Source organism: Myotis myotis, unplaced genomic scaffold, assembly GCF_014108235.1.
Source record: "Myotis myotis isolate mMyoMyo1 unplaced genomic scaffold, mMyoMyo1.p scaffold_m19_p_14, whole genome shotgun sequence".
NCBI lineage: Eukaryota > Metazoa > Chordata > Mammalia > Chiroptera > Vespertilionidae > Myotis > Myotis myotis.
Genome location: NW_023416318.1, coordinates 4,348,420 through 4,363,312, shown reverse-complemented (window position 1 = coordinate 4,363,312; position 14,893 = coordinate 4,348,420). Strand labels below are relative to the sequence as shown.

Here is a 14,893-nt window from a genome sequence, read left to right as displayed (position 1 = left end):
GGAATTAGATGACAGTAGGAATAGCTCAGCACAGCTTTTTAAAGTCCAATACTTAGAACTGGATGAACTCACATCCTGATTCCACCTATCCCAGGGGAAGATCTAGAGAAGTGTTCCTTACCTCCTTGATCTATTTGCTTTTCTATTAACAACAACAACAAAAGCAACATGCAGCTGTAAATGTTTTCACTGTTGATGTGAAATGTTTTATAAGCAAAAATATTGCCTTCAGCATTTCTGAAATTTCCAAATTTATTTTACAACTTATAATAGCTAACAGGGAAGTTCATAGTTAAGAATTCTGTACTTCAAGGCCTTTCTGCTGCTTCTCCTTATACCCTACCCTTGGTTGTTGTTTGTTGCAGACTCAGAAAATTCTGAAAAACAGCCTGGAAATGAAAGCTCCAAGGCTAGTTTCCAGATCAATTACATACCAATTCCGTGGCTTAGGCACCAAATTTGTTTCTAGGAGCTTGATTTCCCCATTCCTAATATAGTGACAGTAAGACAACGTATCTTTTCAAACAAGGTTTTCTGAGAATTAAATATTCTTGATAAAATATAAAGCAATACACCATTACAGAGTGTACAAGCTTTTTAAAGATATTTGTGGCTGGAATAGTAATTTATTTTCAATTTTCTCTATACTATAGCATTGTCATATTGATGAGGAAAATAAGCCATTTTGCGGGGGGAAGACCAGCAGCCTGACTCTGTAGCTAGTTGATTAGTATCCCTAATGCACATTCCTGTTAGCCTATAGCCTAGTGTGCCCCTTCCTTAATTATCTGGTTTTGCAATACTCACATTTTACAGAGGCCATAAACCATGAAGAATACACAACCCGTGGAGAGGGCTATCAGTGGTGGTGCCAGGCCTTTACATGTGGTCTCACGGCTCCCATCCCAACACACAGGGCTTTTTGCAAAGCCTGCGAAAGGTCCAGAAGCCTGATCCTTATTTGGGGGACAAAGAAACCAAAGGGTATATAGAGAAAGCTTCCTCCATACTGGTTTGCTCAGGATTTGGAAACAGGCTCCCCTGAGTCATGGTACTAGTACATCTGGAAATAAACTGATTTTTCCTGTATCTCTGGGTACTCCTGTGTATTTTTCAGTTGCCCAGTAAATTCTGTCACAATATAGTTATGCAAAGATTATACATTGTAAGGCTTTTTCATTTCAATTTCTTCTTACTCAGTGTTAGTGTGTATTGTCATTGTCCATGACCCCAAGTCATATAATTAACTGGTTGCTTGGAGTTAGTCAATCACTTCCCACAATTTTAGCTATTGTTTCTCTTGTTACTGGGGGTGTAACTAAACGTATTTGCACCACATCTACACCTTTTGTATTGTTGGGATTGTCTTCCTTTGGATCAATGTGACATAGTATTTACTTTTGTGGAAAAAATATTGCTCTCTGGAGCTCAAATACATTCTATTCTGCTGGGAAAATTATTTACTATGCATGTGCATTGATTTCTTAATAATATTAACAAAATCCAAAATACACTGTTCTGTAGACGAATTCAAATGTTTTTGGCCAGGCTTTTCCCTTTTCCTGAGGAATCAGTTCTTAAGTTGCAGAGTCAGTTTAATCTGGGAAATGTCACTGTTTTCAGTACCAATGAGCAGGAGAGCACCTTGAGTCAGAGGCAACTGAAGATACGGAAGAAGGGATGGATGTAGAAGAAAGTGAAATGGCAGGTGATGAAGCTCCAGCAACTTGCTCCATTCCAGTGGATTGCAATCTGTATTGAAAATCCTGGTCACTTCAGGATTACTTGCAACCCTGTACAATGCTATCAGATTTCATGGAAAAGTGTTTTCTAGTATTCAGTAGTTCTAGCTGTTTTCAAGAGTTATAAATTGGATGATACTCAGTTCTCAAGATAAAAGTTGGTAGAATTAAAAACAGGAGAACATGTATATTTTGCAAAATTTTTAACAAGTGAAAAACTGATGGGTTTACAATTGTGCAACAGTAACTTTCAATGAAACATCCTATATCAGGATCTCATCTTATTTTTTTTTTAATATATTTTATTGATTTTTTACAGAGAGGAAGGGAGAGGGATAGAGAGTTAGAAACATCAATGAGAGAGAAACATCGATCAGCCAACTCCTGCACACCTCCTACTGGGGATGTGCCTGCAACCAAGGTCCATGCCCTTGACCGGAATCAAACCTGGGACCTTTCAGTCCGCAGGCCGATGCTCTATCCACTGAGCCAAATTGGTCAGGGCACTCATCTTATTTCAATGTTCTCAAGGGACAGGTCAAATTCAAAAATCCAAACTATATTTAACTAATGAGCAATCACTCTGGATTGAAGATACTACGAAATCAGTTTATTGAGTGCAATCTAAAAAGCCACCCAATGGAGAAATACTTTCAAAGAGGGCAGAGCATTACACAGCGAAGAAAACTGGAACTCATGGAAAAGTAAAGGCTGCCCAAGTTTTGCAAAGGAAAATAAACATCAGATACCAAGCTGATGAGGGCAATATGAAGAGGACAGTATCAGAAGTTTTCCTAGGGAAAGGACCCAGCACAAAGGGTCTGATGGGAAATGGGTCAGCAAGGCTTTGGAATCTCTGCCCTAATAATATGAACACCGAAACATCAGAGACAAGGGGATATATGCCAATTTTGAAGGTATACTTAGAAGAAGCCTGTGAACAGGCAGATCATGAAAATGAGACTATGATAATTCAAATTATGGTTGGATAGTCTTGAGACTATCAGCATGGAGAGCCCTCATTTCTTCTAGCCAAGCAACCAGCAGTTTTAAACTTTGCCAGAGTATCTTGAAAATATGCTAATAAAATTAGCCAAGGAATTACTACCTTCTTCTGAAGAAATCAAAGCAGGTGAGGATGAAGATGATGATGCTTTGTTGAAGGAAAACAAAACCCTGGTTTTCTGAGAGACAAACCTGCAGCAGGGGAACAGATAGAAGTATTACTAACAAATTGGGTGAAGAATGGAAGGTTCTGGCTCCCAATGGGAAATAAAAGACTCAAAAATTATAAATTAGACAGGTTGAGTGTGATAGTGAAGAGATGAAGATGAGAGTTAGGCAGCTAGTGGGCTTGCAGGAGGCAGCCAATCAATGATTCTCTCTCATCATTAATGCTTCTCTCTCTCTCTCCCTTTCCCTTCCTCTCTGAAATCAATGAAAACATGTTTTTTTTTAAAAAGCATAACCTCACCAAGTATACAAGTGTATAAATGGGAGAAATCACAGTAGACAGAGATCTTTGCTCTTTGAGAAGTTGCCTTATAAACTTGTTCCTAATGATATAAGATACCTCCTTTCCCAAAACGGGATACTTTCACTGTTGAAGACTTGCATTGGGATTATTGGAAATTATAGGTTCAAACAGTCCATGTCGGATTATTTGTTTCTGAGACTCTTCCCTGAAATTATACCATGTTTTAAAAAACAGATTAAAAAAAAATGGATTCCTGCATGCGTCTGTATGAGAAATGCGTACCTGTTACACTTGTGAAAAGACAAGGAACTTGGCCTTCCTACAGTTTTTCTGAATCATACTCTCCAGGGATCTTTCTCTTTTAAAACCACTGGAGGTCATCCAAGGCTGAACATTGGTCTATAGAGATTTAAAAATAGTGATGTCTGGGTCCCAACCCAAGAGAGTCTGGTGTAATTGGTCTGGAGTGTGACTTGGGCATGAGTTCTTTTTTAAACACTCCTCAGATGATAAGAAGGTACAGTTAAGGTTAAGAACTACTTTTCCAAAAATAGCTCCCCAGGTGGTTTGTATGCAAATGAAATTTGAGAACCGCTTCTTTTAACTCATTCCTAAGCTGCCTTTCCTGTCCCAGGTGGCCTTGTCAACTCTTGCTCAATCAGGGCTCTGCTTGACAAATGCCAAGTGACTTCTGAGATTTAAAAGGCAATGCTGGGATCCTGATTTAGTCAAATGCGTTTCCCCACGTTTAGAGTCTGATTCAAGTATATCATTTATTGAACCATATTCTAGCTAATAATTGCTAATGTACCACACTACAAGCCTTTAGCAGCTCTCTTGCTGTCTTTCACTGACTCTCTTGGACTGGATTCACTCATATTATATTATCTATTAGTTCCCTGACCCTGGAATTGTAGCCCACAACCTAGATTTTGGACAGCTCTAGCTCATTTTTCCCTATCTGTTTATTTTTTAATTGAATTTAGTGGGGTGACATTGGTTAATCAAAATCATATAAGTTCCAAGTATATAATTCTATGATACATCATCTGTATATTGTACTGTGTGTTCAGCTCTCAAAGTCAAGTCTCCTTCTATCACTATGTATTCTCCTCTCCCCCTATTCTACCTTCACCCACCCCTCTCGCCCTCTGGTAATCACCATACTGTTGTCTGTATCTATGAGGTATGAGGGTTTTTTGTTTGTTTGTTTGTTGCTTAATCATTTCACCTTTCTCATCTAGCTCCGAAATCCCTCCTCCCATCAGTCTGTTCTTTCTATCATGAGCCTGGGTAAGGGAGCTATTTGAAAAGAAAAGAAAAGAAAAGAAAAGAAAAGAAAAGAAGAGAAGAGAAGAGAAGAGAAGAGAAGAGAAGAGAAGAGAAGAGAAGAGAGAGAAGAGAAGAGAAGAGAAGAGAAGAGAAGAGAAGAGGAGGGAGGGAGAGGGGAGGGGAGGGGAGGGGGAGGGGGAGGGGAGGGGAGGGAGGGGAGGGAGGGAGGGGAGGGGGGGAGGGGGGGGGGGGGGGGGAGGGGAGGGGAGAAGGAGGGGAGAAGGGAGGGGAGGGGAGTGGGAGGGGAGGGTGATTGGAAGGGAGGCGAGGAAGAAGGAGCGAGCCATCTAAAGAAAGAAAGAAAGAGAGGAGAAGAGAAGAGAAGCTAGAGAGCGAGAGCTAAATTTTTAATTTTAGACATTTTTTAGGCCAGGACATCTTTTGGGGGAAAGGAAATACTAAAGATTTATCTTTATAAATGATGTCAATAGCCTCTTCTTTCTATTGGGGAGGGGGAAAGTGGAGAGAGCCCAAGTGACAAATTACCACTTTGGTGTTGACCAGAAAATCCCAGACTGGTTGAGTAAGATTATATTTTTGGGAAAGGCTGCAACAGCAGTTAGGCCAGGTCTTAAATGCAGATTTGGCTTTAGCATAGTGACAGCATTTTGACCTGTGGTATTCTGTGTAACACATTCTCTTTCATTTTCATTACATTGACTGATTTTCCAGTAATGAATCCAAGCATACAATCACCCATACTTGCATAGTGTATTACAGTCATGCATCACTTAATGACAGAGGTATGTTCTGAGAAATGTGTTACATAATTTTGTCATTGTTTGAACATCATAGAATATACTTACACAAAATTAGGTCGCATAGCTTACTTGACACCTTGGCCTCTGCCCCTGCATATTGATCATCCTCCCTGATTTATGTTAAGCCTTCTCCTCCTTATAATTCCTGGGCTTATTTATTTTTGTCAAATTTCAGATGATTTTTTTTAAAGGGGAGGAAGAATGTGAGAAATAAAAGCATATTGCTTCTGCACCACAAACCTGGACAGCATGTTACTGGGCTGAATATCATAGGTAATTGTGACACAATGGTAAGCATTAGTGTATCTAAACATAGGTAAATATAGAAAAGGCACAGTAATAATGTTAGTGTAAAAGATTAAAAATGGCATACCAGTGTAGGACACTTATCATGAGTGGCGCTTTCAGAACAGGAAACTTCTTTGGATGAGTCAGTGGGTGAGTGATGAGTGAGTATGAAGGCTAGCACATTAGTGTACACCACTTTATAAACATTGTACACTTGGGCTACATTAAATTTCTGAAAGTATAGTTTTTCTTCAATAATAAATTAACCTATGCTTATTATACCATTTTTAACTTTTATACTTTATAAACTTTAACATTTTTTAAAACATTTTCACTCCTTTGTGATAACACTAAGCCTAAAGCACAAACACATTATAACAGTGTATAGGAATTTTTCAGGTCCATTATAATCTATGTAACCACCAGTGTATATGAGGTTCATTGTTAATAGAAATGTTGTTATGTGATGCATGACTAGATTCTATTTATCTATAATATCATTCAAAGTTAATATTTTGCCTAAAAAAATGTATAGTTATACTAGTGCCCTGGTGCACGGATTCATGCACATTGAAAGGATATTAATTAAAAGGTGGCCAGTGGGGTGGGACTGGGTGAGATGGGCTGGATATGCCCTGGAGCCACCCCCTGCAGTCCCTCTCCAGACAGCCACACCTGGGATGACACTGCAGCTCAAAGGGCATCTGTGGAGTGAGCAGGGTTCCTCCAGCAGGTGGGGTCCCTCGGCCTGACCTGCGGGGATTGAGACAAAACTGGCCCTCTGGCATCCCCTGAGAGGTCCAGGATTGCAAGAGGGTGGTTCTCGATGATGCACCCTGGAATCAGGCCCTCCTCTCTGGTTCCAGGGTGCGTCACCTGAGAATCGCTGCTGCCAAGTCACTGCAACTCGGCAGCTCCTGCTTTGAGCATCTGCCCCCGGTGGTCATTGCGCATCATAGCTACCGGTCGGATGATTAGACGATCGCTTAGCCTTTTATATATATAAATATATATATATATATATATATATATATATATATATATATATATATATATATATTTATGAGAAGTAGTCTACTTTCCTTTCCTCTACAGACAGTTTTACAGTGTTTTCTGATTTGATCTCATTTAATAACACTTTTTCATGATGACTGCCAAGAATGATTGCTTTTCTGGGTTCATTATTTTCTGACCCAATTTGTCTATACCTCTGCTTGACTTTCAAGGCTCTGTATCACTGCCCACGGGCACTGGCTAAGTCCTTGGAGGCATTGCTGCTCCCGGCACTGCTGCCTGCTTCTGCATCTGCCTCTCCATATTGATCCTCCTCCCTGATTCATGGTAAGCTTTCTCCTCCTTATAAATCCTGGGCCTCTTTATTTTTGTATAATTTCAGATGATTTTTTTTTTAAAGGGGAGGAGGAATGAGAGAAATAAAAGCAAAAAAAAAAAGCCAAAAATGATTACTTAAAATAAACAGTAATCATTTAAACAGTGTGAAACATTAAACTGAAGTTATTCAGTATGAAACATTAAAACAAGATTTTAAAAAATTTAAATTCATGGCATACACTAAGAAAATTATAAAAGTATTAGAATGGATTTTTTCCCATTAATATTCTTGATGCACATCTGTATATGTACAACCACATTGGAAGAGAATACCAAAGTTGAGAACATTTGTGAGTGTCATGCAAATGTCCCCCCCTTATTAGAGTTGGTCATTGATTATACAATTATCTTATTTTTCAGGCATATACAACCAATTTCTCTTTGTGTTATCTTGTATTATCCTAATATATATATATATATATATATATATATATATATATACATCTAAATATATTCTTGCTATAATACTTAAAATACATTTATCCTTACAATCACTCTCCATCCTTTTGGCACTTTCTTTTATTCCTGGATGGAATTGTACCTCGTAATTGTTTAAAGAGCAGTCATCCTGCAGTGTATTTCCTTTGGGGATAAGTTCTAATGTCCTGGAGTGTGCTGAAAGGTACAGATTGATTATAACCTCTATGTACTACTTGGATCAGTAAGTGATAAATAGCCATCCTTTGGTCCCCATACGGCTGTGTTGCTGGCTGCTGCATATTTACCCTGGAGGGCACTGCTGAGCCTAAAATTATTTACAATTGCTGAAAAGTTAAGCACCTCATTTCAGGGAAGACAAGACCTTTTAAAAAGTTTATAACACATATGCATCATATTTCCATCAGCAATTTTCTCTTTTGCCTTCACTCTCTCTTTCTGAAAAATCTGTCCTGGAAAGCTGAGAGTTAAAGTGTAGATTTAAGTCTATGACTGCTTAAAAACCTTTAAATTGCAGCCTATTCATTACCTGCTGAATAAGTCTAAATGGCGGTTACCTGTGCCATTCACTTACCTCTGATACTTTTGTAAACTACATCTGGCCATGTAACTGTTCTGTTCCACCTTCCAGTTGCATATTCAAAATCCACTAAGAGTTCCCTTAATTAGAGGAATGAAGTTTGCTGGTCAATAGGCTATTGTCATTAAAGGTATATTTGTAAAGGCAAATCCTCCATCCTGTTATATGTCACAAATTTCCCTCTCATTTGTCTCAAATCCACATCAAAAAATTTAGAAGTTGGTGTTCAGTTTGCTATATTCAGTAGTATTAAATGTTTTATTTCAAATTAGAGATGTCTATGGATAATTAATAAAATAATTATAAAATTAGTCTATAAATGCCCTAAAAAGAATAAAAAGAATATGTAGAAAATGAGCATTTATTGACAGAGATGAAGACTAAAATTCTATCTAATGTACAGATTCCAAACAAATCAATTGTTAAGTCTTGTTAAGAAAGAGAGAAAAACAAGTATTTGAGATAAGTGAAGCTATACACACACACACACACACACACACACACACACACTTACACAATGTTTGGACAAGAAACAACCAAAATAGTGAAATAACACCTGCAGTGCATTAATGAATTTTTACCCAATGTGTTCTTCTTTAGAGAATTATGAGCAGAGATCATAGTAATCTTTAAAGAAAATTTATCTCAATAATTGGTAGACTTCTAGAGGGCTATTCCTTGCCCAGCCTGAATTGTCTTATCCTTTTTCACTTTGCCACTTCTGCCTTCTTCATTTCTTCCCCAAGTTCATTAAAGACCTCTACCTAGGCCAGCTGTGGGCAAACTACGGCCCGCGGGCCGGATCCAGCCCGTTTGAAATGAATAAAACTAAAAAAAAAAAAAAAAAGACCGTATCCTTTTATGTAATGGTGTTTACTTTGAATTTACATTAATTCACACAAACACTCCATCCATGCTTTTGTTCCGGCCCTCCTGTCCAGTTTAAGAACCCATTGTGGCCCTCGAGTCAAAAAGTTTGGCTACCCCTGACCTAGGCCCTGCCTTGTATAAAAGCCAATCTTGACAAAGAATTACAGTACATGCCTGGCCAGTGTGGCTCAGTGATTGAGTGTTGACCCATGAACCAGGAGGTTATGGTTTGATTCCTGGTCAGGGCACATGCCAGGTTGCAGGCTTGATCCCTAGTAGTGGGCAGGCAGGAGACAGCTTATACTAGTGAATGATTCTTATCATTGATGTTTCTATCTCTGTCACTCTCCCCTCCTCTCTCTGAAATTAATTATAAGTATATGAATCACAGCCTCTTTCTTACTGCATGGAACTCAGAGCTCAGCTACTTATACAGCTTATTCCTCAAGATGAGAGTAGATACTGGTGCATTATAAGATCAATAAATGTTTATTGAAAAAATAAATGGACAGATATATGAGTTGTTTTTCCAGCATCATTTTATGTTTGAGTTTCCTTCGCTGCCAATTAGACTCAGAGTTCTCCAATACCTGGAACTGACTTCCAGTCTCCTACGTTATTCCCAAATCAGAGTTTTGCAACTTGCCTATCTTTGCTTAGTCCTGAAACTCACAGGTAGACCCTTCAATATGCCTTCTTGCTCTCTCAATTCAAGCTAGCAACTGCAGAATCAACCTCCTTATCTTCAATTTTCTACTTGCCCTTTTAGTTTTGCCATCAGACTAATCTACAACAGCATGGACAGTTTATCTCCAAATTCTCTTCCAATCTGATAGTAAAGATATGCTTTATATCCTGGTCCATATTTAACTTTCAAATCTGATCTCAGGTCTTATTAACAAGACTCAGACCAAAGTGGAGTAGAAAAGACAAATTCCATCAGCGACTATCTACAGATTTCTATACCATCAATATCCACATTTGAAGACTAAGTGGGTAAACACATAATCTGTGTTTCTTTTGACTTAACTACGTAATTTTATTTCATATAATCTATAGGGAGAAACTGCTGGGAAAGTTTGAAGAATTTTGCATGAAATGAATGGAGGAGAATTTGAGTGTCAGAGGCAATTAAATCATTATCCCATATGGGACAGAAATTATAGCCCTGGCTTCCTTATTATAGTGGAAGTTAACCAGGCTAATAGTAAAATATGAATGGAAGTTACTAATAGTTGCTTGCTCAACTTTAATTTCATAATAGTTCATTTCCCAAGTGGCTGCTAAATGCTAAGTTTGTGTGCAGGTGCATGTGGAACATTGGGGTTTTGTGGTTATGTAAATGCAATTGGCAAATAGAAAATCATAAAAGGGGTGTCACAAAACCAACACAAACTTTACAATTTCTGGAGAAATACATTAAAATTAAATGTATGAACTCCTTTTGAAATTGTCATTAAGTATTTGTAAGTGCCAAGAACTTTTGTGAAGTAGGAGACAGATGTGAAAAGCTATGAGACATGTATGGTTCTTTGTTACTTTCTTTTGTAGGAGGGTGTCCAGTGCTTTTTCTGTAATATTCAAGATCTTTGAGATGGTTTTACTAAGTCTCTCCTACAAAAGACAGGCCAAGGTTCCCATCATGGCCATTTATTCAATAATCATTGATTTTACAGCTTGTCTAGCCTCTCCATTTTCAGTGTTATCAGTCTTGAGTAATTTGTCCTAAGGCAACAATCTGTCATTCACCAAAGACAATTCAACCCTCTCAGCTCTTTATAGGGAATAGCTGTAGCATTATAGAATGTAATTTGCAAAATGACATCCTAGGATCCTAAAGTTTTTCATTCATTTCACAAGATAAGTCACTTCTCTGAAAATGGTTATGCTATCATTGTATTATGGCAAAGGGCCAAAGGCAGATCCTTTCAGCTGGTTGAGGTCACTTGGTAGGCCAGCTGACATTTCCTGGTCATGGTGAGATTTATCCTAATGACCAAACATTTACCAACCCATCAAAAGCCTGTTTTTTGAAGAAAGTCTCTGACAGGGGAGCCTTCCTCAAAGGAAAATAAAATTGAAGAGATTAAACAAACTAGAGTTGTAACTCCAAGCTCTAGAAATAAAAAAAAAAAAAAATTAGACTAGAGATACTTGAAAGATCTTTATGATATGCATTATACCAGAAACATTCTGATTAAAGTAATGTAATATTGAAAAAAGTCAACAAGACAACAATAAACACACACAAGAAAGTATAAATGTAAGCCTTGGGAACAGAAAAAATAAAGGAAGGAGGCTATTCTTGTGGAAGAGAAAATCTGGCAAGGCTCTGGGAAATGCCAACATCTCATACTTGCAGAACTTAGAGTACAGAATAATCTAATTAGTCTAGAAAAGTGATAGCTATGCCATTAATCAGATAGAATTTGGCAATCTCTCCACTGATTAAAAGTCAATAGAGAGAAGGGGCATGATTATTAGAGGGTACATAGATGACAAGCCATCCTGGTTTACCTGGGACTGAGAAAATCTCCCCAGACATGAGTAATGGAGTGTTAAAAGTAGGACAATTGCAGGAAAATTGGGATAGTCCCAGGCAAGACAGGATAGTTTGTCACTTTAGGGTAGTTTGGAAGTCCAAAGTCTTAGAAATCAATACCCATACTTGGTAGAACTGGATGAGACAAAGAAAAGTCAAGTATTTAGACTTAAATAAAGAAAGTTGGAGAGTTAGGTCATGGGATGGGCCAGATTTAGAGGTAGAAATGAAGGTAAGAGAGTAAAAGGTCTAAATCACTAAAAAAATCTATTAGGGTAATTGAGTAGATAAACATGGGCAGAGCTTTGCAAAGTAAACACCAGAGCATTTTATAACTAAGTGTTATGGGAATTCAAAAAGGGTAGAGAGTTGCCAATTGCAGTGACAGGGAAGGGCAGGGAAGGCATTATTACTCAGGAATATGAGTAATGAGTTAAGCTACATTTCAGATAATTTGCACAGACAATGGTGCAGAGACAGGCTTTGCAATAAGGAATCACTGGGTATAGAGAGTTCTTTCAAAGGACAATGAAGATTACCCAGAAATGAGAAGAAACAACAGCTTGAGAGAATGAGAGAAGGATGGAAAATGTTTGGATAGGGAAAATATTAGAATTTAATGCAGTGTGGCAAAATAGGATGAGCTCAGTCTTTAGAGACAGACTGACCATGACCGATTTCGAGCCTCAGCTTACTGACAATATGGCCTCGAGAAAATAGCTCAACCTTTCCAAGCTGCAGATCTCATCTATGAAACAAGACAATATTACCAATATTGAACTATCAAATATAACACTAGAAATAAAGTCCATATTAGAATGCCCAGTACTTAAGTCAATGATGACAATGTGCTATAAATTTACAGAAGTTGGGAACTGATCACAGATGGAAGTAAATAGTGTACAAATATGAAAAGTATCCTAAAAATTGTATTTTAGAGTCATATAAGATTCCATGAAAGTTCACGATATAGCTATTGAGAGTCTCCTACAATTATAAATAATTTACCTGGCTTCAAGTTCTGTCTTAGCCACATTCTAGTCCTATAGACTTGAAAATTCACCTAATTTTTCTGGTTATTAAGTGTGGTACACAAATACATATGTGAATCTATTTTTTAATTTATTGGTTGATAGGCTTCAGAATGCTTATATTCTTACTTTTATTTAGAACAAAATTTTAGTGTTGGATATCCTCCAACACACACACACACACACACACACACACACACACACACACACAACAATTTCATTTTCTAACGAAACTGTCAATTATTCCCAACAAAAAATAGGTGATAAGGTTATGATGTACAGCCTAATTGGATGATACTGAATTAACATCTAGGTCTGGAAATGCTCAGACAAGAATAATTGTACTGAGGGATGAGTATTCCCATGGACAAGACCATGGGACAAGCAAGATCTGAGCAGAGGTGCATAATACGATTTATTGGATGGGATTCTTGAACAGGAATCAGAACAGTTTTGTGCAATACTCCAACCTGTTCCGTTAGCATACAAGTGCCTCTATCTGTGGAAAAAGCCCCTGGAGCAGTCCTTTCCTTTTCCAGGCTTACTAGCTGGTTCTTCTCACTTCCTGGAGATCCTGATGATGGAGAGGCACATGTTAAGGTGTAAAGTGGGACCAAGAATTTTCCAGAAGCAGCCATTCGGCACCAAGTTGTAAAAATGTCTTGAACGATGGCACTTAAAAGACCTAATGATCCAGGCGAAATGGAAACTAAACCTAGACGTAGTGCAGAACCATTCCCAAGAAATGGTGCCTTTGAAGGGAGTTTATTTTCCATGTCACATTGGTCCTCTCTGACGATGATTTTTAAAAAGAGGAAAGCTGAGGACATCCTGTGTGCCCCATGCAGCCCACAGTAAAAGATGAGAATACCAGTGCTCACATTGGAATTTACATTATTGTGAGGAAATATATATCCATATGGCTTGGGAATGCCCCTCAGCCAATAACTGTTAGAAGGAAATTATAAGTGCACTAAGGGGCATCATTAACAATGATATTCTCTTAACCTTACAGTAATCATTTCAGTTTATGGAACTTATACCAGCATTTACAGACCTTTGGGGAAAGAACTAAATGTGGGTTTGATCGCCATGGTTAGATATGTGAATGTCCCGGCTGGTATAACTGTTTTTGAAAGAACATTCCTTCTTTCAGTTTCAACAGGTGTTAGAAAAATGGATTTGTATGAAATATTGGTGCCTTGGATAAATATATCTACCTAGGGAAAAAGATTAAAGGTGTTTCTGTAAAAATTCATTACTGATATGAGTATATTAAGGAAACCAAATTGTTGGTTGCTAGCATAAAATCAATTGTGCATTGTTAGAGAAAGTTAAATCCACAAAAGCAATTGTGAAGAAACTCACAGGACTGTAAGTACTTATTGGCTAGAACAGCTCAAGCTAACACATTTTTATGAGAGGTAGATGTGATTCAATCATTTGCTGGTAAGTAACATTCCTTTCCCTCCTTCTGAGTAGGAACCGGTTGCCTTAGCAACACAGGTACCCAGATGACTCATCATGCATATTGTTTTGTCTTTTCCTCTGCTTTGATCAGCTCTCTAATACGTGAGGTTGAAGAAAGGAGAGAGACTTTAAAAAAATACTTTGGGAATATGCATCAAGAAAATACACCAGCTTGCCCCATGATTACAGTTTTTCGTAGGATAACACTGCATACTTAGAGCTATGATCAAAATAAATACAGTGTGCGATGTGAGCCGGAAAGAAGAGTTTTTGACACATTTTTATCCCAAACAACGTGCGTTTAGGAGAGTTGTCATGCAGTGCAATGCTTGTGTCTTGCTCCATTCCCTATACGTTTTCCAATACAGGTGTCCCCCACTATATGAAAGTAGGATGTTCCTATGAAACCCTTTGCAAACAAAATGGTATAAAGTGAAGAAGCACTTACCATTAATTTGTATAAGAAAAAAATCGAGCTTTACCAAACCCCCCAAATAACCCATCAAACCATATCAAATACATGGAACTATGTCCAGTGTTATGCTGTTCTAACGCTTTTCTGGTACCGTAGGACACATGTTGCTAACAGATGCACTGAGTAAATCGACATAAGGCCCAGGTGCTCACAGACAGAGTTCAAAGCTCTGGCGCTTGATGCTGAGATGCTACATGTGGTCCCTGCGGAGGGAGCTTGGTGGCAACACTGGCTATGCCATTGAGTGCCTTTTCTATGATGCTCACTGCAAAACAAGCACTGAATGCTAATTTTGCTTTATACCTTTTTAAAAATAAAATTAAAAAAATGTATCTCAGTTAGCCAAAGCAGATACTAATGTAGGCCTTTTATAAAGTTGCTGGGTGCAAACCGTGGAAAATGGGGGAAGAAGGGAACGCCTGCACTTAAACTGGCTCCTCTGTGACCACTCCCTCGCACCATGTTTACTCTAGTAAATCTCTAGTGCCCCTGACG

At 38.2% G+C, this 14,893-nt stretch overlaps 1 pseudogene; it reads left to right on the top strand.

Annotated features, from left to right (window-relative positions):
• Positions 1 to 1,224: 1,224 nt before the first annotated feature.
• Positions 1,225 to 3,907, top strand: LOC118669390 (annotated as a pseudogene).
• Positions 3,908 to 14,893: the final 10,986 nt, after the last annotated feature.